The sequence below is a fragment of the Engystomops pustulosus genome, chromosome 3 (genome assembly GCF_040894005.1).
Source record: "Engystomops pustulosus chromosome 3, aEngPut4.maternal, whole genome shotgun sequence".
In the NCBI taxonomy this organism is placed as follows: domain Eukaryota; kingdom Metazoa; phylum Chordata; class Amphibia; order Anura; family Leptodactylidae; genus Engystomops; species Engystomops pustulosus.
The window spans coordinates 40,166,261-40,189,852 of record NC_092413.1 but is presented as its reverse complement, the minus strand read 5'-3'; the positions used below and the strand labels follow the sequence as shown (position 1 = coordinate 40,189,852).

General features: G+C 41.6%; 1 protein-coding gene across 2 annotated transcripts in view; it reads left to right on the top strand.

The window, feature by feature from the left end:
- Positions 1–3,038: 3,038 nt before the first annotated feature.
- LOC140121224 (uncharacterized) overlaps positions 3,039–23,592 on the top strand; it is a 57,810-nt gene continuing 37,256 nt past the window's right edge. For both annotated transcript variants that reach the window (XM_072140562.1, XM_072140561.1), the window contains exon 1: positions 3,039–3,178. The gene's annotated coding sequence lies outside the window, so the exon portion shown is untranslated. The remainder of the gene's footprint in view (positions 3,179–23,592) is intronic.

Here is a 23,592-nt window from a genome sequence, read left to right as displayed (position 1 = left end):
AGTAGTCCTGCTTCCTCTTCTGCAACTGGTGTGCTCTGAAGCCGGAAGGAGCCGTGACATCATCACAATGCACCTGCCAGCCTCCATACAGCAGAGGCATAATGATGACGGCTCTCTGTATCATCATTGTATTTAACTTTATTTGCTGTATGGAACAGCGGGACAGAGCCCAAAATCCGATTTGTGGCGGTTGGGAGGTATGCTAATATAGATTTTCCATTGTGGCCAACCAGTGTCAAGTTTATTTTGTCTGCTGTGTAATGATTAAGGTACTGGCCTATAGGATAGCCACCTATAGCTGGCACTGGAGAGAGAGGTTTATTTATTTTTATTCCCTTTGAAAATGGTATACCCTACGCATGCTATAATAATAAGCAGCATTTTAATAAATATTGAAAGGAGCTGAGCCATAGTGCCGGACACAGGCATGTTTATGGATGAGCTGCTATGCCTGTAGAAAAAAATATTCTAATAGTAGGCAGGGTTCTCCGGGGTCAGCACCACAAATATTGATAGCTTATACTATTATTAAAGAGGACCTGTCACCCATAAATTTGGCACTAGGAGCTGCTTACTAAATTAAGCAGCTCCTAGTGCTTAAACAAACGCTGCAGTGTTAGAAGGATAGCATTACCGGAAACCTCCGATAACACTATCTAACACTGCTGCAGAGTACAATAGAATCCCCAGACCGCTCGCAAAGCGGTCCGACGTATTCATGAGGGGGCAGGATTGTGGGCAGATTTAGGGGCGGTGACTGCGGCATGATGCATGGCAGTCACCGCCGGCCTATGGAGCGAGAGGGGCGTTCAGGGGGAGAGGCAGCACCTCGGACCGCCCCCTCATGAATACATCGGAGCGCTTTGGGTGTGGTCCGACGTTCACATTGTACTCCGCTGCGGTGTTAGATAGCATTATCGGAGGTTTCCGATAACGCTATCATTCTAACACTGCGGCATATGTTTAAGCACTAGGAGCTGTTTACTTTAGTAAGCAGCTCTTAATTCTGAATTTATGGGTGACAGGTCCTCTTTAAAGAAGATCATTCATCACTTCACACATGTAGATATGTGGCACTTTGAATTTTTTTTCTAGCCCCCATGGTTGAGGAGATATCAGTCCAAGTATCTGACCATTGTAATCCTCTCTAAAGATGGTGAGATTGGAGTATGAACATATTACTGTATAAAGATTGACCATTCGAGAGTCTAGGACAGTGATGGCAAACCTTCTGGAGACAGAGTGCCCAAACTACAACCAAAATCCACTTATTTACCGTGAATTGCCAACATGGCATTTGAAGCAGTAACTTATTGCTACCTGTTCTTCCACATCTTCAATCGTATCGGCCCCCTGAGCCCATCAATACAGTTGAAAGAAGGAGTGAAAATTCAGACTATCATTGTAGCTTCTCTGCAGGGTCTCTCAGCACTCTCCTGCAGTTCCAAACAGACAATGGAGTGTCCCTTTAAAATAGTGCTGAGAGCAGCATCTCTTCCTGGGACTGCAGAAAGTTTTGGTGGATTTGGTCCTATTTGGTGAACTCTGTCCTGGGCAATGGTCTGAGTGCCCACAGAAATGGCTCTGAGTGCCACCTCTGACACCCGTGCCATAGGTTCGCCACCATTGGTCTAGGATGACATTTCATACAAGAGCACAGGGGCATAACTAGGAGAAAAAGGGCCCATAGCAGACTTCTGAAAGGGCCCCCCTCCCGCTTCAAAATATACATATTACACTGAAATATACACACATTTATATACCTATATACATAAGCATACAGTTCTTCATTCATACACAAATTCATACATTCTGCTTCCTGTGCACTTGCAGCTGCAGGGTCCCCCAGACTCAGGTCACATTGGGTCCCTCCAGTTTAGGTCACAGAGTCAAGCATCTGTGACCCCTGTCCCCTGCTATAGAATAAGTGGATATAACTTATGTTTTGTGTTATCCACTATCTGTGTGGCCTGTCCAGGCAGTGTCTCCTTCCTGACACACTGATGGATTCTGTTCCTAGGGAGAACACTAGCTCATACAACCTACAGCAACTATTGTTCTCAACAGAATCCATTCAGGACACTTATTGAACTGAGAATGGATTTCTTAGCATTTGCCCTGTCTCATCCCTAAATGGAAGCCACTTGTAACCTAGCTCTCACATGCTCGGACATGACTAAGGCAAATACAGGACAGGACATTCTACTACATAACACATCAATTCATCTCATTTGTCTTTTTATACAGGTCAATAAAAACTACATGGGTGGAGAGGCAAGCAATAATTTCTTGTATCACATAAAAGATATGATCTTCCTCATTTGTTAGGTGTCCACCTTCATATTTAAACAAGCCAGTTATCAGTAACAAAAATACCTACAGGGTCGGTTCTAGATTTCAGTAGACCCCTGGGTGACAGACCCTCAGTGGGGCTCTTTGCAGTGAATTCACATGGCGGCATTAAAATTTCAGAAACTAAAACAGTCTCCTGTTCCCTAAAATATTCCCTAGTTTATCATACAAAACACTCCCTTCATGGTTATGTTATATACAGTCCCCTCATGGTTATTTTATATAAACCCCCCTTAGCCCATATGGATTCATTAGATATAGCCCCCCCCCCCCCTCAACCCCATGTGGGCTCCCACATTTTCCCAGATATGTCCAGTGCTGGTGCCCTGAATACCTAATAATGCTAGTGAAAATTACCCCAATGGACAACTCAAAAAAACTTTACTGGAGTATCTTGAATGTTTTATGCTCTTTGCTCATTTTGCTTTACTGTGTTACTTATTATACTTATATGCTTTAATTTAGACAGCCATGGCCTGGCTGTTCCATGAACCTGTGAGTGGGAGAGAGGCTTGAGAGGGGGTGACCATAGTAAAAATGCAGTGTTGCTAGAAGAAGAGACTGCCAAAAAAAAAAACCTTTCTCACTTCTGCTTTCCCAGCCCACCCCCTCTCTCGTCCTCCCCTGCTTTTCCCCCCAAACCACTCACTGCTAATTCACATGTTCAGAAATCTGATAGAATGAGACAGAGAGAACCAGTGAAACATAGCTGCACACAGTAAGGTGTCTCCAGTTTTATCCTGCTGTTTCCAAAAGGATATACCTTTATACTCTTCCACAATATGGACGCCAAACAGCTTGCAAATCACATGATCATCCGTATTGGGTAGGTCATACATTATTTTATTAGTCAATGTGTTTTATGGAGCTATTATAGATACACAAGTGAAAATCATGGAACAACTTTTTCTATTTTTAAGTGTATTTGCCACATCTCTGAATGCTTTACTATAGTCGCAGACTGCAATATTAGCTCTAAGGTGTCTGTAATGAAGCTTTATTGATAATCCTTGATCCCATTACAGCAAAAAACTCCAATTGTCACCGGGGGTAATTTTTTTGTTGCCTGGAACTACAATTCTAAAATATACAGTTTCAACTTACATACAAATTCAACAAACCTATGGAACCTATATATATATATATATATATATATATATATATATATATATATATATATATATATATATGTATACATTTCAGTCAGTTTCCATACCACATGGTGGATGTATGTACATACACCAAGTTAAAGGGCGCAGTGGACAAGTGTAAGTATTAGGCATCACACCTAACGCACCTTTTATCTCAGTTTAGGGATCAGTTTTGTATATTACAACGGCTCAGCAACCTCTTTCTAGGACCTAAGCTTTTGAATGTCTCTTTGCATATGTTTATTCACTGTACAGTATCCCTTTGACTTGTTGATCTCCATGGATTTGTGCAAACAACTTCATCAATCTTGGTCACTCCAGGAATTCAGTGCAGATGGTCGGGGACCCAGCGATTGTTGTGGGATGTTTTCTGACGGTTTGTTGAACAAACATGACATTACATCATGATATAATATGATGGGTTTTCTTTTTTTCTGTTGATCATTGTACAATATTATAATTCTCTCTCTGTCCAAACAGATGGAAGACTTTGTTTTAGTAGATACAGAATGTAATATTGTGTTGTAGTAAAGCATGTAAGCTCCTTTTGCTTTGCACTATCGATCCACGCTAATAGCTCTCTTGTTTCTTGCATACAAAGGACCTACTGAATAAGTGGTTGATTATCCATTAATGAGACATAAGTTTTCAGGCAGGGAAAGAATAGTTAATACTTGGGCAAGGCAGAGGGGTCTATTTGCACCCTTCCCTTGGTACCCAGGGAACTCACCATATAAGCATTCCCTATTTATGCCTTTCATCTTGAAATTTACAAATTGATCTGAAAGGCCTTATTAACTTTTAGATTATATGAGATTTTTCTCATATTGTTTGCTACATTAGTGATGAAATGTTGTAAAAAAATGTTTATTGGTAATGTAATAGGAGGAAAATTTCAACGCAAATATAAATCTGTAAAGTTTTTTAAACATATTTTCTTTGCTTTCATAATGTAGATTTCCCCCGCACTATTCACCACTGGGTTGGATTATATCCTTGAAAACATTGAAATACATTTTATGGGGGTCCACCATCAGTTTTTATTATATTAAATTGCCGACAGTGTTAGATTTTGGCCCCTTGAGATTTGTGTAACCAAAGTGATGTGTGTGTTGTTAGTAGCAACAGGACTGTGAAAAATGCAAGATAACAGCTGGACTTTGTATTAACCCCAGACTAACTTTGTAATAATGCCATAGACCCCCCCCCCCCCTGCTGTAATGTTGTTTGATATTACAGCAGATGTGGGGGGCTGGGAAGGGTTTGAAAGCAAAGATCAAATAACATAGCACAACACTTCCCCTGTTGCTAATGGACTGGAATAGGCTGGAATATAAATGCATTTTTTCACAGTTCTGCTGCTAAAAACATAGCATACATAGGTATGGTTATACAAATCTGCATGACCAAAACTAGCAACTTCCCCAACTGGGGTCTGACTTTTTGCAGGTAGCTGGATTCCCCTGGTACTCGAGTGGCTGGCTTGAGCGCGGCTTAATAATTAATAATAATTCCTTTATTTATATAGTGTACACAGATAACGCAGCGCGTCACAGAGCTTGCCAAATCGGTCTCTGTCCCCAATGGGCTCACAATGTAATCAACCTACCAGTATGTTTTGGAATATGGGAGGAAACCAGAGGACCCAGAGGAAACCCATGCAAACACAGAGAGAACATACTGTGCTGGACTGGGTCACGGTTGCTTAGTAGAGGTGGAACAGCGCTTGTCCATGCCGGGCAGGTGGATTGTGAGAAAGAGGGAGATGGCACGGGTGGATGGAAACAGTTCTCCCTATGTGTGTATGTGTGAGAATCCCCGGGTAGATGGTAGAGGGGAGGCTGTTGATGTTATGTGGCTACCAGGGATCCCACTTAGACAAGGGATGTGAAACATCAACTCACGGTTCCTTTATTCCAGAACACGAACAAAGCAAAAGGTTCTACACAGCGGTCTGCAGGCCGCGTGTAGCAATGTGTCCTCAGCACTCACAGAAAAAAATTGAACTTTCCGGTAGCAAGGGGAACATCCCTTGGGGGGAAGGCAAGTTTTATTATTCAATCACAGACCTTTTTACTAGATAGAATTAACAATTAATAAACATGACATCCTATTATTCAATATGTAAACATGTGCTTTCCAGGAAGGTGTAATGCAGCTGCAATACCATATATAGACAGTAGATGGCAATATAAGGAATGACTATATCATGTTGAGGGCGGAAGATATGTTCTTAAAGGGAACCTACCACCACATATCTACCTATAAAGGTAGATAGGGTGGTAGGTGGACCTATAGGTTGTGAGGATAGCCCTTTTAAGGGCTAATCCTCATGTCCCTGCAATCTTTAGCAAACTTTTATTCAGTATGTAAGTAAATTTCCGTTCGCGGCTACTGGGGCGTGGAGTAGCCGGAGCTGAGGCCACACGTCGCGGCTACTCCACGCCCCGGTAGCCTTTTTGTTCCGCCTACCAAAATCTTCGGCACGCAGCTACGACGATGATTCTTCCGTCTGCGCATGCGCAGAACAGCAGGCCCGCGGCTGCGCGGTCATTGATCCGAACCCGGAGCCACTGCGCATGCGCAGATGGCAGGATCTTCGTACGAGGGCGTGCAGCTATGACGAACAAAAAGGCTACCGGGGCATGGAGTACCCGGGGCGTGTGGCCTCAGCTCCGGCTACTCCACGCCCCAGTAGCCGTGTATGGAAATTTACATATATACTGAATAAAAGTTTGCTAAAGATTGTAGTGACGTGAGGATTAGCCCTTAAAAGGGCTATCCTCATGTCCTATAGGTCCACCTACCACCCAATCTAACTTTATATATATATATATAGATATGTGGTGGTAGGTTCCCTTTAAAGGCAACTTCCGATGGAACTACACAGAATTAGCTGGCCATCCTTCACCTACATCTGGAGGGCATTGGAAGCGGATAAAGTTTGTAAAGTAACCCATTCGGCAGGCCGATACATCTGCCGTTTGAATGCTCAATACTGCTTCCCTACTTCGTACCTCTCTACATTGTCCTAGGCCTAAAAGTGTAAGACTGTGTAATACAGCAGGCTTTCCAGGGATTCGACCTTTAAATTACGAACCTGGAATCTGTAGCAGCAATAAAGTTCTAAATTCTCAATGTCAATAATTTGTAGCATTATTATGAATCCCATCCACTTTGTTGTTATTGCAGTTCCACAGTGTGCGTCCCTGGCCATAGCACTAACCGCACCATGCAACAGAGTAACCCAATTGGAAAAAAATAAAGATATCCAAGTAGTGCACTCCCAAGTAGTTAGGTATATGGGGCTGTAATCCAGCACCAGAGGTGTGGTCCTATTTAAATCTCTGCTATGAGCCCCCTTTACTTCAATGTGCAGCCCCAATGGCGGAGACTGTTAACATAAGTGGCATCATTCCAGAAAGTTACATTACATGCATTCATGTGTTTCCCATTATTGACATCACCATTGATTCCTAGCTTTCTGGTATGCCTGACTTCAAAGTTGAACAGTAGAGGCCTTTTTTGCCTTCTTATAAGAAATAAAATATTTTTAAATGTGCTTCTTTGCTATAGTGTAGAATTTTTAAAGGATTAAGAACACAATATAGCCTTCATCCAAGGAGCGTCAATGTATAAAAACTGTAATGTAAATGGGCAAGTGCAAGGGTAATACAAGCCTGCAGCTAGGCTGCTATTTATAGACAGTTATCCACTGTTTTGTACATTCTCTTGATAAATAATCGGAATGAATAAATACAGCCCAATAATAACGATAGGACATCCTGGCATTACTAGAGTGGAATCCACGTCTGCATTGAGATCCTGTGTTTTAGGACAGTAGGTCTTATACTATCTACCGACCTGTTTAGGTTACTGTTTAGATTAGGGCTCATTTAAAGGATCATAGCATAGTTTCACACAAACAGAATCAAGTTTCTATATAGTTTCTAAAGCCAAATATAATGGGACACATTTGATAAAAACTGTGCAAACTGCCTGTGTAGTGTGCAGGGGGCACCAGATTCATGTATTGTGGGGTATGTTCGTCTTGAATCTGGTGCCCCCTGCACTGCTTCGACAGAGTGGAACAACTTTTTTTGGTGCACCTTTAACATGGGGCGTGTGAGACACTTCTGTCAGACTCTGCATTATAAATGTGGCTCACGGTCTGAATTGGCATAGGAATGCCCCCCTCAATGAAGAAATATGTGTCACGTGCAGAATAGTGCAGCCATGACACAAAAGGGTCCCGTGGCGCGGACCCTTCTTATATACCTGAGCAAGTAATTTCCACTTAAAATAATGTGCAAAGGACCTTAGTAAATGTGCCCCAATATGTGAATATGGGTAAAGGGATTAATCCTAATTCAACTGTTAGAATACTTTTATATATTTTCTTTGTTTTTTCTCCCCTCATCCGGTCTTAGACTGTGTTTCCCACAGTCATTCACTAGTGCACACAGTGAGTATTTCACCCTGGCACTTGACTATGGTGGACAAAGAGCCCACTCACTCCAGTTAAGAAACACTTGGCAAGTCAGGAAATCATTGTGGAGCCCTAAGAATAGGCACAATGGGGGGTATTTATCAGGGCTTCAGCAGCACATCAATCGCGATCAAACTTTTGGTACCTCCATTCATCGTCTGATGGCAGGGCCTGCTGCACACCAAAACCAGATACACAGTGTACCAAGTAAAGTGCTGTTCACTGTGTTCAGGGGTGAACCTAAACTCTCTAAACCTAAACTATGGAACACCGGTCCCTCCAGTACTAATATATCAGGTTATTTTTGTAGTAACTGGGTTCCTCCTACAGTGTCTCCCACCCATACTGACATTAGGTATTAAGAAACACTATTTTTAAGTGTGAGGTCCTGCTTTGCAGCAGTTGACTGCACCCCTGATGCTGCCCCCACATCTTGCTGCAAGTAATGCTGCCTGAGACAAGAGGCTCAACTCGCCTCATAGCTAGTGCACCTCTGACAGTGTTACTGCAATACCTGGTTACTGCTGCTGTATCCTATTCAAGTGAATATGATATAATCCTCAGTAAAAGCCAGTGTTCTCCCACGCCAGGAGTTGCAGGGATGTATGCAACAATCATTGGGTCCCTCAAAAGAAGATCAGAATGAGCTCCAAACTCTACTAAGAGTTCTGTAAAAAGAAAGAATTAAATTGATGATTCTTCAACCCACTACCCACGATAAGCATATAGATCTAGGTGTAGCGGATTATCCAAGAAAGGGATGCAAAAATAAAAATATATGTCCTACATAACTTTTATAATGAAACAGTTATAGCAGTTTAATGGATAGTTGTGGATGAAAATAATTACTAGTCTGGTATTTGGAAAAAAAAATGATGGTTTAATCTTTCTAGAAACTTAACTTTCCTTCCAAAATATTCCATATTATGTATTTGTGTTATCACATATTCTAGGCCACAGGCATGTATATGTAGTATGGGGTTTGGTCCCAAAACAATGCTTTTATTGAGTCTGATATACCATTTTCTCTGCCTCTTCCACCCTTGGATCCCAAGGAAAACAGAAGTGAAACTATAAATTGTTCCAGATGTTATAAATGTTGAGAAATGTTTTTATACCAATTTCATTGTTTAGATTATTTAAGTTTCCTTAGTAGCCATAATGTATAAAGTAAAATACATCCCATCGCTGATTGAAATTCACATGTGCCCTGATGTCTTTCAGAGGTGACATATAGAGGCTCGCTGTTCAGTGTAAAAGACCTTTAGCCATTGCAGAGGTAGTAAAGGGTCCTCCCTCAAAACCTCTCTGAAAGCTACAAAGGACCCGGCAGGAGACATTGGTTAACAAATCCTTCCTTTTCATACTCTTACAACTGCATGTATCATTATATTGCCCTCAAACCACAGTGGGTAGAAATATGTTCCTGGGAAAGTAGTAGATCTTAATGTTTAACAGTGGCCAAAATTTTATTTTATATTATATACAGATTTTCTGAACTGATTTTTGTGCATACAATCCCCTGTATACTATAGCAGTCAAGTCAATAAGATTTCGCAGATTTCATGTACATGTACATTTTCACCACAGTTTTAATCTGCAATAGTAATCGGATTTTCCACATGAAAATTTCTGACTTCAGCAAAGGGGATAAGTTACAGATTACTTGAGGTCCAATTACAGTTCGTCAAAACAACGGACAGAAAGTCCCCCTATAAATTGAAGCTGTGTAACCTGCAATAGTGGACTTAATTGGGGTACTTTCTGCAAACCATTTTGCCAATCACTGAAAGTCCCGCCATCTGGACCCTTAGCAATCTCTAATTTATCCTTGTTCTGTGGCTGGGGGTTAAGGTACTTTTATGGGATCATCCATTTAACCCCCTTTTATAATTCAGATTTCCGATCTCTAAGACTTTTCTTGTGCTTCACAAATTTTCTAGAATGTAATACAAGGACAAAATATGCATTTCCAAAATCTGATTTTCTTTATTAAAAAAAATTAAGATTAAATTTGTTAGGTTTATTTTAAAAGAAAATCAGATGTTGGAAATGCATATTTTGTCCTTGTAGTAAATACTTAAAAACTTGTGAAACACAAGAAAAGTCTTAAAGATCGGGCATTTTAATTCTAAAAGGAGCTTAAAGGAAACCTTCCATGAGGAATTTACCATCAGAAGTAAATCTGCTGGTAGATTCCTCCTGCCTGTCTGTTCCCTAATGTGTAATTTACTTAGCTGTGTCTAAGTGGTATCTTCCGGCAAGAACAATGCACACTATAAATCATATTATAAAGAACATCATTTGTCTTTGTTTTATAGGCAACTTTTATGGGACCATCAATTAAAAGGAAACCTACCATGGGGATTCTCCTATCAGAAGTGGATCTGATGGTAGATTCCTCCTGCCTGTCTCTGCCCTAATCTGTAATTTAATAATCCTGGAACCTAATCTAACTTGTTAAAAACTTTATTTTAGTTATATGTATGTTACCTGCAGAGGCTGCTGGGGTGTGTACTAGCATGGCTGGGCACTGGGAATGAAGGCTAGTACAGGCTCCAGTATCCTCTGCAGTTGATTTACTAAAATAACGTTTTTAACAAGTTAGATTAGGTTCCAGGATTATTAAATTACAGATTAGGGCAGCGACAGGCAGGAGGAATCTACCATCAGATCTACTATGATCCCATAAAAGTTCCATATAAAACAAAGACAATTGACGTTCTTTATAATATGATTTATTGTGTGCATTGTTCTTGCTGGAAGATACCACTTAGACACAGCTACAAATTATTCCAATGCTAGAGCCATATGATCCCAACTTGCCAATCGGACTGGCAGCTGCTATTATTGATTACGATTTACGCTTTTGAGTGGTAGGTTTATTACCAATGTTTAAAGGAAATAAATATATGTTTTCTTGTTCTGGAGCTGGTATCAAAATGTTCCAAGTATTTTTGTGATAATTGAAAATATCCAATGTATAACTTTACATAGAATCTATATTTATTAATTAGTTGCCATGCCACCGATCCTATATGTGTAAGCCTGTTTGTGCTATCACTAGCTATTGTTGGGTAACAAGTTGCATGGAATGTTTATTGCTCTGTGTTGCTAAGCGTAGCATAAGGGTGTATTGGAAAGGCCCATTCATGTCATTTCTTTTGTGACTATAGTAAAGTAATACACAGCTTGAGCCCTCTTACTTTTATGGTACAAGGCATTTTCCACCTAATTTTGCAACTCTTAGCTCTTAAGTGGTTCATGGACATATATTACTGCTGTTCTATAAATCCAGCAAAAACATAAATAAATGTATCAAACAAATTATCACAACATTGTAATTCAACAGCTCACATGTAGATTAAAGGAAGGGGATCTCTGAAAGAAACACTCCAAATAACAACAATATACTGTGTTACATGCCTCATATACGGGCTCAAGGGTCTAACATAGGGATACTAGGAGCCAGAAAGAGAATGTATGTGTATCAGTTTTACTAATGAACAATGTCAGAATTAAAGGGCTTGTACAGCGATAGCCTTTACTCCTAAATTCTCCAATAATGCCATCATTGTTAATAGGAGGGTTCTCAGACTTTTTCCATTTGACCTCAGTTTCCTACATAATACATTGCAACCTACCACAATTGTCTCATTGCAAGTCTCCCTCCACCTCTGTGTTGTTCCTTCAATGTATATAATAATACCAGTATCCTCCTTCAATGACCTCCGGCAGACTTTGCTTTGCATTGCTAATCATCTTGCAGCATCTGTCTCTTTGTGACATATAATCCTGGCTCACGGATCGAAAGACCCCCAAAGTGGAACGCAAGAGTGATTATTGACAGGCTCCACATAATAGAAACAGTCAGGGACAATGACTAGGCAGCAGAATACTGACAGGACCCCCATAACAGAAACTGTAAGAGGCAAGAATAAGGCAGCACGATACTGACTGGACCCCCATAACAGAATCTGTCACAGGTAAGGACTAGGCAGCAACATATTGACTGGACCCCCATAACAGAAACTGTAAGAGGCAAGAATAAGGCAGCACGATACTGACTGGACCCCCATAACAGAATCTGTCACAGGTAAGGACTAGGCAGCAACATATTGACCGGACCCCCATAACAGAATCTGTCACAGGTAAGGACTAGGCAGCAGGATACTGACCAGACCCCCATAGAAGAAATAATCAGAAGGAATGGTGAGGCAACAAGCTGCTACAACAAATATTGTTTTGGGAATTTGCTAAGATTTGCTATTTTTCTGCCAGTATTTACATGTGGTCTTAATATGGGCCCCAGAATAAATTTTCCACATGTTACCTAGGCACCCCAATCTGACACCCCACCTAATTGTTAGTGACCAGCAAATCTAAAAACAATCAAATAAACCCTTAGTTCAGGTATTTTTTGTCTTTGAATATAATGTTTCTGGCTCACAATAGTAATCACAAAACTAGCTCCTGATTTCCAACCTAACAATAGGAGCTGCAGGAAGAATGATATTTACCATGGTAACATCAGAGATGTGGCTGATTATGAAAACAATCATCTGTAAACAGGGAACCGCTCCGAGACCAGGATGTGCACTGTCCCTGCAAGAAACCCCGCGCCCACAGCCCAGCTATTAGATAGTTAATGAAATCTGATGTTATATATCAGAGTATTATATCTTTGACTATTCCTTGGCTTCTTTACCATCCACAGTCCTCTATTTATATCCAAATAGATTTTTTATTTGATTTTATTATGGGGAAGCCATCTTGCCTGAGCTGATTTATAGGCCATAAACAGTAGACGGCCTTAATTGGCAAAGTCTCCAGTCCTCTTACTTCCATGATCTAGAGATCTCTGTATCGGATCTGGATCCTTATAACCTAGAGCAGTGATTTTCTACCAGTGTGCCGTGGCACACTAGTGTGCCGCAACACATGGTCGGGTGTGCCGTGGGGAAAGTTCCCCAAACTATGGTGCCCCCTGTGTTTTGTTTCCCGGCAATGCGCAGTCACGGCTTCTTACAATGTAGGAGACGTGTACAATAACACATGCGCAAGCTTTGAACCTCGCGCAACAAAATGACGTCGCCGATGCCGGCACATAATCCTGAGAGCGGAGGTACTCTCGCATTTGCCCACCGCCAAGGTAATGCCCACCAATAATGCTGACTATATGAGCTTTTGCCTGAGTATATGAACTGTTGGCAGAATACTCAGCATATGAGCTGGTACTTTTAGTACTCCAGCAGTATACTGCATATAACAATGAGAAATACTATAGTCATGAGGCTGGAGTACTACAAGTACCAGATCATATGCTGAGTATATGAGCTGGCACTTGTACTCTGGTCTCATGGCCATAGTACTTCTCATTGTACCCCTTTATTTTGCAGTATATGAGCCACATAATAATCAGCACCATATACTAAAAACAGGGAGAAACTGAGAACTGTTGAGGAAGAGCTTCGTGTCTGTCTTTTCACCATTCCTGCCAGGATATCCCTTTTGTGTTTATCGAAACAGGCCCAGGTTTCACAGTAAAATAAATTTAGAATCTATATTATTAACTATATGTAGAATATGACTGTTTTAGTGTCATTTTGCGCTATTTTGGTTGGTGGTGTGCCCCAGGATTTTCTAAGTATAAAAAGTGTGCCACAGCTCAAAAAAGGTTAAAAATCACTGACCTAGAGGGATCTGTTAATAAAGTTACGGATGCAGGATCTGTGTTTTTGGCGCACAAACCGTGCTAAAATTTATACTAGGATGTTAGATTGTGACGCAAGGGATTAATGCATTGACGCACGGTGTACGGACCGATGTAAGGTGGCATTTTTTGCGGGACGCGCTGTTGGTTACATTTTTTTTATCAATTTGGGAGCTCTTTTGATCATTTTTTATTCAAATATTTATCCATGGAAAAATTGTATATTTGGGACTTATTTTCCGGCATGGTGTTCACGGGTGGGAATAATATTTTTGATAACTTGTTTATGACTTTCACTGTTTATTTTTATATATGTTCTAAGGAAAGGGGGGTCATTTAAACTTACTTTTTGAAAAATGATTATACTTTTTTTTTTTTTTACTATTATTTCAGATCCTTTAGGGTTCTTTAACCCTCTTTAACTCTGCTATATACTGCAAATCTACTGTATTGCAGTATATAGTAATTTTACTACTGAGATCACTATCCATGAAAGGCCTACGAGTCCCTATGAGACTGAATCGGCCATCCAAGATGGCGGCGCCCACCAGCAGCTCTGGTAGGTGCTGCGGTCGCATCTAACAGATTGACTACAGCAATTGGTGCCAGCACTGACTGTGGCAGGTACAGGCGGATGTCTGCTGTGTGAGGGCTCTTTCACACAGCCACAATGGGAACCGATATCTGGCCTCCCCATCACTCACCCCTCCTCCTCTCCACGCTACAGCCCGGGCGAACACACGTAGTGTGAATGTACCCTTATACAGCTGACACCCACTGTGTATGGAGAGAACTCAAGCCATAAAACGAAGGGAAAATAACCGAAAATTCATTAAAATTAAAGTTATATAAGATAAAAATAGGTCATTGCCTCATGATACCTTCCCTTTAAATTTTCATTGTAGCTTTTGTTTACCAAGAGAGAAATTAAAAGTTAATCCGTAACTATTTTGAGATTCTGATATTCATAGAATGAAGATGGTGATGTTCCTCCTATACCTTTTGCTGATCCTTGTTTCTGTTGATCTCATCTATGGTCCTATGCTTTTGATTGATTGATTGATCTTTCTGACACCTAACCTACTATACCTTGCAAATTATACTACTTAGGAGGAAACCCTCTCTTTTCCTGCTGTACTACTTCACCACTTAGATTTGGTTGTCATTACTGGATTTTTGTTATTAGATTTGTTGCTTTATTGTATAGGTTTGTGTAGGGATTATGCAAAAAGGCCAGAAGGGAGAGAGCTACCATCTCAGGGAGCAGATAATGATGATGACTGAAGCCTTGAAACAGATGCCCCTGTGCCCCCACATGGCAGGGGTCAGGAACGTTTTTGGCACATATTTTAAAATAAAATTTTGCAAGAGCCGTACAATTACTGTTTATACAGTATATAGCCAGCCAGACCCCAGTATATAGCCAGCCCCCCAGTATATAGCCAGCCTCCCAGTATACAGCCAGCCAGCCCCCCCAGTATATAGCCAGACATTCCCCCAAGTATATAGCCAGCCAGGCTCCCCCAAGTATATAGCCAGCCACCCAGTAAATAGCCAGCCAGCCCTCCAGTATATAGCCTGCCAGCCTCCCAGTGTACAGCCAGCCCCCAGTATATAGCCAGCCAGCCCCCCAGTATATAGCCAGCTAGCCCCAGTATAAAGCCAGCATGCCCCCCAGTATATAGCCAGCCAGTCCCCCCCCAAGTATATAGCCACCCAACCCCCCCAAGTATATAACTAGCCAACCCCCCCAGGTATATAGCCAAACAGCCCCCCAATTGTTCTAGCGCTAGAACAGGTCTCTGCAAATAACCGTGGAGGGGATCACAAGAAAAAACTCCATATGCGGGAAGCATATTGGATTATGCAGTTGGATACACGTTTCCCTAAAGGTTTAAATTATAGAAACGATCTTATGTTTGTATATTGATTTTTATGCACATTTTTTGTACCATTACACTGCATTGTATTTTTATTGCTAAACATATTGTCTATTTTCTATAATAATGTCACTTACTCATTGTTCCTCATTCTTCCCCTGCCGGATCATGTGATTAGGCCATGCCCACATAGTATCACATGATCTGCAGCATGCTCATTCTTGTACACACCCCCGTCACGCCCACCTCCCAGCTTCCGGTGGCGTCTTCCTCCATTGTATAAATCATTTCAGATTTCCTTGTCGATAGGTATGATTAAGGACATTTTTTGTCCGAAACGCGTTACCAGACTTCCCCTTCCCGGCCTTGTTTTGTGATGTCACTTTTAACAAGATGCTAATAAAAATTGGAAGAACTTTCTAACTTTTAACAGTTGCCGGTGCGGATATATACATTTTTTATTTTTTGACCCTCTGTTGTTATCCTGTACCTTGGATCCGGACCAAGCAAAAATTTTATCCACCACGGCTTTGACTCAAGACATCCCCATGGAAGGGTGAGCACACACAAACAACAACATCTTTTTTAGCCTTCAGTATACAGACAGCCTGATCTCCCTGTATATAGCCAGACAGCCCCCCAGTATACACACAGCCCCCCTGTATATAGCCAGACAGCTTAACAGTATATAACCAGCCCCCCTGTATATAGCCTTCCTCCCAGTAAACAGCCAGCCAGTACCCCTAGTATACAGCCAGCCCTCCCCAGTATATAGGCTGCATTCCAACCCAGTATATACCCAGCCTGCCCACCCAGTATATAGCCAGCCCCCTATATATAGCCAGCATGCCCCTCCCCAGTATATAGCCAGCCAACCCCCCAGTATATAGCCAGTGTGTCCCCCAGTATTGAGCCACCGTGCCCCCCAGTATATAGCCAGCCCTCCTCTGTATACAGCCAGCCCCCCTGCATACGGTCATTCTGCCCCCCCATATACAGCCAGCCCCTCCCTTGTATACAACTAGCCCCTCCTTTATACAGCCAGTCACCCCCTGCTTACAGCCAGACCCTCCCTTGTATACAGTCAGCCAGCCAGTCCCCCACCACAGTATGTACAAATAAAAAACCATGTACTCACCTTTCCGACGCTCCCCCGCAGCTCCGCTACTTGAAGCAGTCCGGCCAGCAGTGACAGCTCCGTGCATGCTGGCGGTTCACAGACTATGATGTCAGTCGCTTGCCGACATCATAGTCTGCACGACGCCAGCGTGCATGGAGCTGTGACCGCCGTCCAACTGCATCAAGTAGCGGAGCTGCAGGAGAGCGTTGGAAAGGTGAGTATGTAGTTTTTTATTTTTCCACCGGTCCCACCAGGAGTACGGTCCGTGACCCAGATGCAGCCATCAAAAGAGCCACATCTGGCTCACGAACCATAGGTTCCCAACCCCTGCTGTAGGGGATCACAATCTAATCATCCAACCAATATGTTTTTTGGAGTGTGGGAGGAAATTGGAGGACACCCATGCAAACACAGAGAGAACATACAAACTTGTTGCAGATGTTGACCTGGATGGGACTTGAATACAGGACCCCAGCACTTCCAGGCTGTAGTGCTAATGACTGAGCCCAGTGCTGCCCATGGGAAAAAGTACAGGCAGTCCCCGGGTTACATACAAGAATTTGTATGTAAGTCGGAACTGTATATTTTATCATTGTAACCCCAGCCAGAACTTTTTTGGTCTCTGTGACAATTGGATTTTAAAAATGTTTGGTTGTCATAAGAATCAGTATTAACAATAAATCTTCATTGTAGACACCAGTGATAACTGTTATAGCTGATCATTGTAGCCTAGGACTAAAGTACAATAAATTACCAATATCCAGAGGTCCGTTTGTAACTAGGGGTCGTATGTAAGTCGAGTGTTCTTAAGTAGGGGACTGCCTGTATATGGAAACTTGTCATTAGGTGAAATGCTAATGCTAATGTTCACTTTAAAGATACCGTATGCCTGAAAAGGGGGAGAATGAATTCCTTCCTAACCTATGGCAAAATGGAGAAACTCTTTATGCTGACTCTGTTACTGTATCAGATTTGGTTGAGCTGATCTTGAAGATCATTTTTCTGGAGAAATAAAGATGGATATCAGATTCTTAATGAAAACCTAAAAAAAACAAGCCGGTCTTTTTGTTTTGCTTTATACTTTCTAACATTATAACTACTAAGGGAAGGGCAGAACTCCAAATCAAACATCACCATTTAGATGTAGAAAGGAAATGAATGCTGTCAGCTTTCTGTCATAAAAATGTGAGCTCTGCACTATGCAATTTTATCAATCGTCGCTACAGTAGAAAATGATGTTGTTTTCCAGGTTCTTTATAAAAAATATAAAATATAAAAATATATATACTGTATGTGGTTTTGTGATAGACAGATTTTCTACATAAACATTCACTAGTTCCATTATTACTGCAATTTATAAATTACATTTTGACCTGCCTAGATACAAAAATGTGTTTTTTCCATTTATACAATCCCATTATATGAGTTCTAAGATGGTATAGGTCACCAGAAATCCAGGATATGTCAAGTATATTTTTTCAAAATATCAATAATAAAAAAACCTATTGCAAATTCCCTGCAGAATTTACTGCAAAGCCCATAGGCCAATTGCCCACAAGAGAGTTTGGTCACACAAGCTTACTCTATTTAAAGGACATCTACCATCAGGGTGAAAGAATGTATACAAATGAGCCTTAGGGGCCCCATCTATTGGAGCCTGGAGCCCCTCAGGCTCATTTGCATACAGTCCTTTATCCTGGTGGTAGATGCCCTTTAAACTTTTGGGACCTTACGTGGATTGTGTTGGCAGCTCAGAGAAATTTTTTCTATATAGTTACCCTTGGAGACCCAAACTAATCCAAATCAGGTCTCTAATGTATTCTGCCTAGCCAGCCGGGTTGGCATATAGTGTGGTGGAGGTAAGTTCCAACCTCTCCCCATGTCACAGTGTTTCATTGGACAGACCTGGAGTCTAGGCTCTTGATAGGAGGGGAATAAAGCCAATAAAAGATTAATCATCTGGAGCGACCAGCGCCACTGCTATTACATGCCTACCTACTATTACTACCTATTACTATGCCAGATCTCTGCCTGATAAGCTTGGGATAATATCCTCTAGTAAAATATGTAGGAGAAGTTAGATGAGGGATAGCTTTCAGGAAAATAGTGGAGGAGGTGGACTAGCAGATAAAGTGTAGGCAGGAACTATGTGAGATAGAAGGGACTAACTGAATTAGGGACTGTTCAGTTATATTGGGCCAAAACTAGGAGTGGTCGAACAGACTGGAGCAAGTCTTTCCATTATACCTTACTAGCCTATAATCCCTGGAAAGAATTGCACCGATTCTGTGTGTTTGACCGTAACTGATGGAAATAACTGAAGACCCAATTGAGATGTGAACTGTCCCTCAACAGTAGCTAGCGACAAGAGAATACAGGCAGATCATCAGCAGCAAGCACCATCAGTCATCATAGATGGTCCTTGGCATTTTGAGTCTGTCTGCCCAATTTTTTTATACTTTCAATATTAAAAGTTAAGTTTTAATAATAGAAATTCACCCCAGTTCTCATATGACATATCCTGTACAGCAGGATGGGACAACCTAATGAGGCACATTTACTAAGGGTCCGCGGACCGCATTTCTATCGGGTTTCCCGCCTATTTCCAATTTGCGCCGCATTTAACAGAGGTTTTTGGCGCATGCGCCAACTTTCATGCAACACAAATCTGGAGGTGTGGCTGATTGGGACTAAGCGTGGGAATTTAAATTCAAATTGTGTCCCAAGACAAGCACTCACATACACTGGAAAGAAGATGGTGAGCTCCAGCGGACCTCAGCGGGAAAGCGACACATGCAGGATATTAAGCGCACGATCTTGGTGAATCGCGCCGGACTTCATCCTCGTCAGACAGTCCGGATCGGGGATCGCGAATGGACCGGGTAAGTAAATGTGCCCCAATGTGTCTTGAATAAGTATATCAATGTTCTAATCTGGAATGACCAAATTCATCTGATGTGCTGACTACCGTTTGGTGATTCTAGGTTGGGTCCAGTATATTCTGCATGTGCATAGACCAAACTCGCTCATGGTTAATATACTTTATTGTTATATGCAAATTCGATGAGGAACTGTAGTAGAAATAGGCAAAATAGATTGATATTCTGAAGATGTATAAATATAACTCTGCAGGTATAGCATAGCTTAGTATAGGAACAAGTTAGTAGAACTACATCCATCCTCCAAACAACACTATGGATTAAACTTATAAGATCTATGTTAACATATCCTATTGGATCCTTTACTGCTATAATGGACAATTGTATGTAAATAATTTACCAAGTTTTGGTTGTAGGGTAAACCGTCCCTCGTGCTTAGCTACCATAGATGAAAACGTATTATCTAAAAAAAAATCTAATCTTATTAGACATTGCATGTAATGTCCTATGTGATGTCACTTCCTGTGTGATGTCACTTCCTGCATCAGTGATTGTTCATGATTGTTTTAATTACAGACCTAGTTGAAAACATGGCAGAAAGGATCCAGAAAATAGTGTTCAGCCTAACTGGTCCACCTTCCCACAATTATATCTGTACCTAGGGCTTTTTCACTGATTGACCCCCATAACCCCACACGCCCGATCCAGTCTGCAGTCTAGTTATGCCTCTCAGCATTTTAATTACAATTCTCAGAATCCATGACAAACACAAAAAATGTGAACAAGGCTGGAAAACACTATCCAGGGGTTATATGTAGTTCTTCACGTACAACAAGGAGCTAACCTGGATCAACATTTCTGGCTCATTTCTTGGTTTTCACACATTTTGTGACCTTTTTCCCAAAACTAAATGCATAAACTTTCTTTTAACTAAGCACATCTTGTAATTGCTGTTTATACAGCTGTAAAATGGCCTAGGTTTTGGTATGATAGATTGAGCGTAGAGGTAACCCTTCACAATCTGTGGTTATTGTCCAATGAGGTATCCTGTTACGCCTCAGGAATTAATGTATAGTATTCCAGGCTTATACTTCAGTCTTCTGGCTTCAAACATTCCTATAGTTTTCCAAATGCAAGACTGAGTGATCATAAAATAATTCTCTTTTAATGTGAATGGCAAAACTAAGGGTGCTTACTTATCAGATCTGTTGCAGGGTTGAAAACCACAGGCCTTGACAGATCACTCATGTTTGGCCATTTTTGTTCATTTATCATGCTCTGTCTGGGCAGAGCTTTACACTTCAGACATGGGTGCCTTGTGTTCCAGATTCCACATCTTAAGGAACTATTAACCTTTCACTAAAAGCACTGAACACATTTGGACTTACTTCTAAAGAACAGCGCACAAAAAATTTCTGCAACCTTATAAAGCCACAGTCTACACTACAACCCAACAAAAACACGTGGCAATAAGAATCTTGTTTTCTAAACTGTAAATTTAACAATTGATAGTGATGTTGCTATTGGCAATAAGCCTGGGCACCAGTTTATACACAAATCTAAATCCCTGAACCTCTAAATCAAGTTTCAAAGAATACTTTTAAAATCTTTTTTAATACTCTTATTTGTACTGTTGCAAGGAATTGCAATTCACAAGTTGACTTTGTGGTTGTAGATACATGATGAACCACAGGGGCACTAGGAGAGGCTGGGCGCCACAGCAGATTTCTGAATTGCCGTTGATGTCCATTCATGCATGCACTGTCATCCTCTTCGGACGTTGGATGGGGGAGGGATTTATGGACCTCTTGGTTCCCCTCTTTTTTGTATTGTGTACCACACCTCTTCTGGTCTCCTGGAAGGACGTGGATGGTGGGATACATGTGGGTTGCCAGCTTTTCCTTATGTTCTTCCTAGCTCTGCCCCATGTTTACCAATGCAACCATGATGGCCTTTATTTTGGTTGAGATATTAATTTCTTATACATAAGTTTGGTATCTGGACCACTTATTCTTTGAAACTTACTTATACATTTTAGTGTGGTACCTACACTGAGATACTTTTATACAAATATGGATACATTCTGTGCTTACAAAGGTACTCAAAGTAACATACTTATTCATTGGGCTTTAGGTATCTATTATCATTGCACTTTAGGGAATTGTCATCAGAAGCTATTGTTCTAATTGTCATATTGGGGGTCATTTACTAAGGGCCCGATTCACGTTTTCCCGACGTGTTACCCGAATATTTCCGATTTGCGCCGGTTGTACCTGAATTGCCCCGGGTTTTTGGCGCACGCGATCGGAATTTGGCGCATCGGCGCCGGTATGCACACGACGGAAATCGGGGGGGCGTGGCCGAACGAAAACCCGACGTATTCGGAAAAACCACCGCATTTTTAAAAAAAATTGTGTCGCGAAAATTTCACTCACCTTCATCCTGGATAGGCCGGTGTATTTCAAGGCATTCCAGCGGACTTCAGCACAGCAGCGCCACCTGGTGGACGTCGGAGGAACTGCTTTGATGAATCCCGGCCGGACCCGAATCCAGTGCAGAGAACGCGCCGCTGGATCGCGAACGGACGGGGTAAGTAAATCTGCCTCATTGGGGCACATTTACTTACCCGGCCCATTCGCGATCCAGCGGCGCGTTCTCTGCACAGGATTCGGGTCCGGCTGGGATTTAAGATGGTAGTTCCTCCGCCGTCCACCAGGTGGCGCTGCAGCGCCGAAAATAATCTTAACGCCCCGGAATGCACCATCCCATAGAAGGTGAAGGTGAGCGCTCCCCAAGCGACACATTTTCGGTTTTTAAATGCGGCGGTTTTTCCGAATACGTCGGGTTTTCGTTCGGCCACGCCCCCCCGATTTCTGTCGCGCGCATGCCGGCCCCGATGCGCCACAATCCGATCGCGTGCGCCAAAAACCCGGGGCAATTCATGTACAAGCGGCGCAAATCGGAAATATTCGGGTAACACGTCGGGAAAACGCGAATCGGGCCCTTAGTAAATGACCCCCATTGTGTCTTTAACCAAAATGTGAAGGGGGATTTATATTGTTAATCCCAATTGTGTTGTCCATGAAATTTTTATGGTATTTAATTGGTTTCGCTTTTATGGACACTTGACATCTTTAGAATTTGAATTATCAATAAATATTTTTTATAACCTACTCATATTTCTAGGGGGTGTGCACTTATTACTTGTGCACTTATTACTCTTTTTTAGAAGGTCAAGCACCTTTATCCTCAGTTGATTTAGCAAGATAGAGGATATGTGCCTAATCTCTACTGTCCCATCACTAGGACCACTAGCCTCTAAAAGAACAGGGATCCACAACTGCTCCCAAATGCCTCATGTGCACATGTTCCAGCAGTTCTCTCCTCACTTCAGTAATGTCAAGGACAGCTATATCCTGAAGCCCAATACAAGTGAATGGAGCACTGGTTGGACATGCACATCACCTAACGCCCTTATAAGATTTGGGGCACACAAGTGATTTGACACCTATCCTGTGAATAATATTAATAATAATAGTTTATTATCCCATAAGGGAAATTTGATTATTGTAACCAAACATTAAAACAAACAAACATTCACAATTCCATACTTGAAAATATAAAAGTACCTTATATACTCGAGTATAAGTCTAGTTTTTCAGCACCAAATTTGTGCTCAAAAACTCTAACTCGGCTTATATTCGAGTCAACTAAAAAAATAATGACAAAACTCACCTTTCTGACGTCACCCGTAGGTCCTCTTCTGTCTGAGACAGTCTGAGACAGAAGAGGACCTATGGGGGACGTCGGAAAGATGAGTACAGTGTTATTTTTTTTCCTACTACAGGGGTTGGGCAGGCTGTATGCTACAGGGGCTGGCAGATTATATACTGGGAGGCTACTGGAAGTTACGATTACTAAATGTACTCTGTAGTCCCGAAAAAGAATGCCATTCAACTTCCTCAACATTTGTTGATGCAGAATTGACTAACAACCCTCATGGTTCAA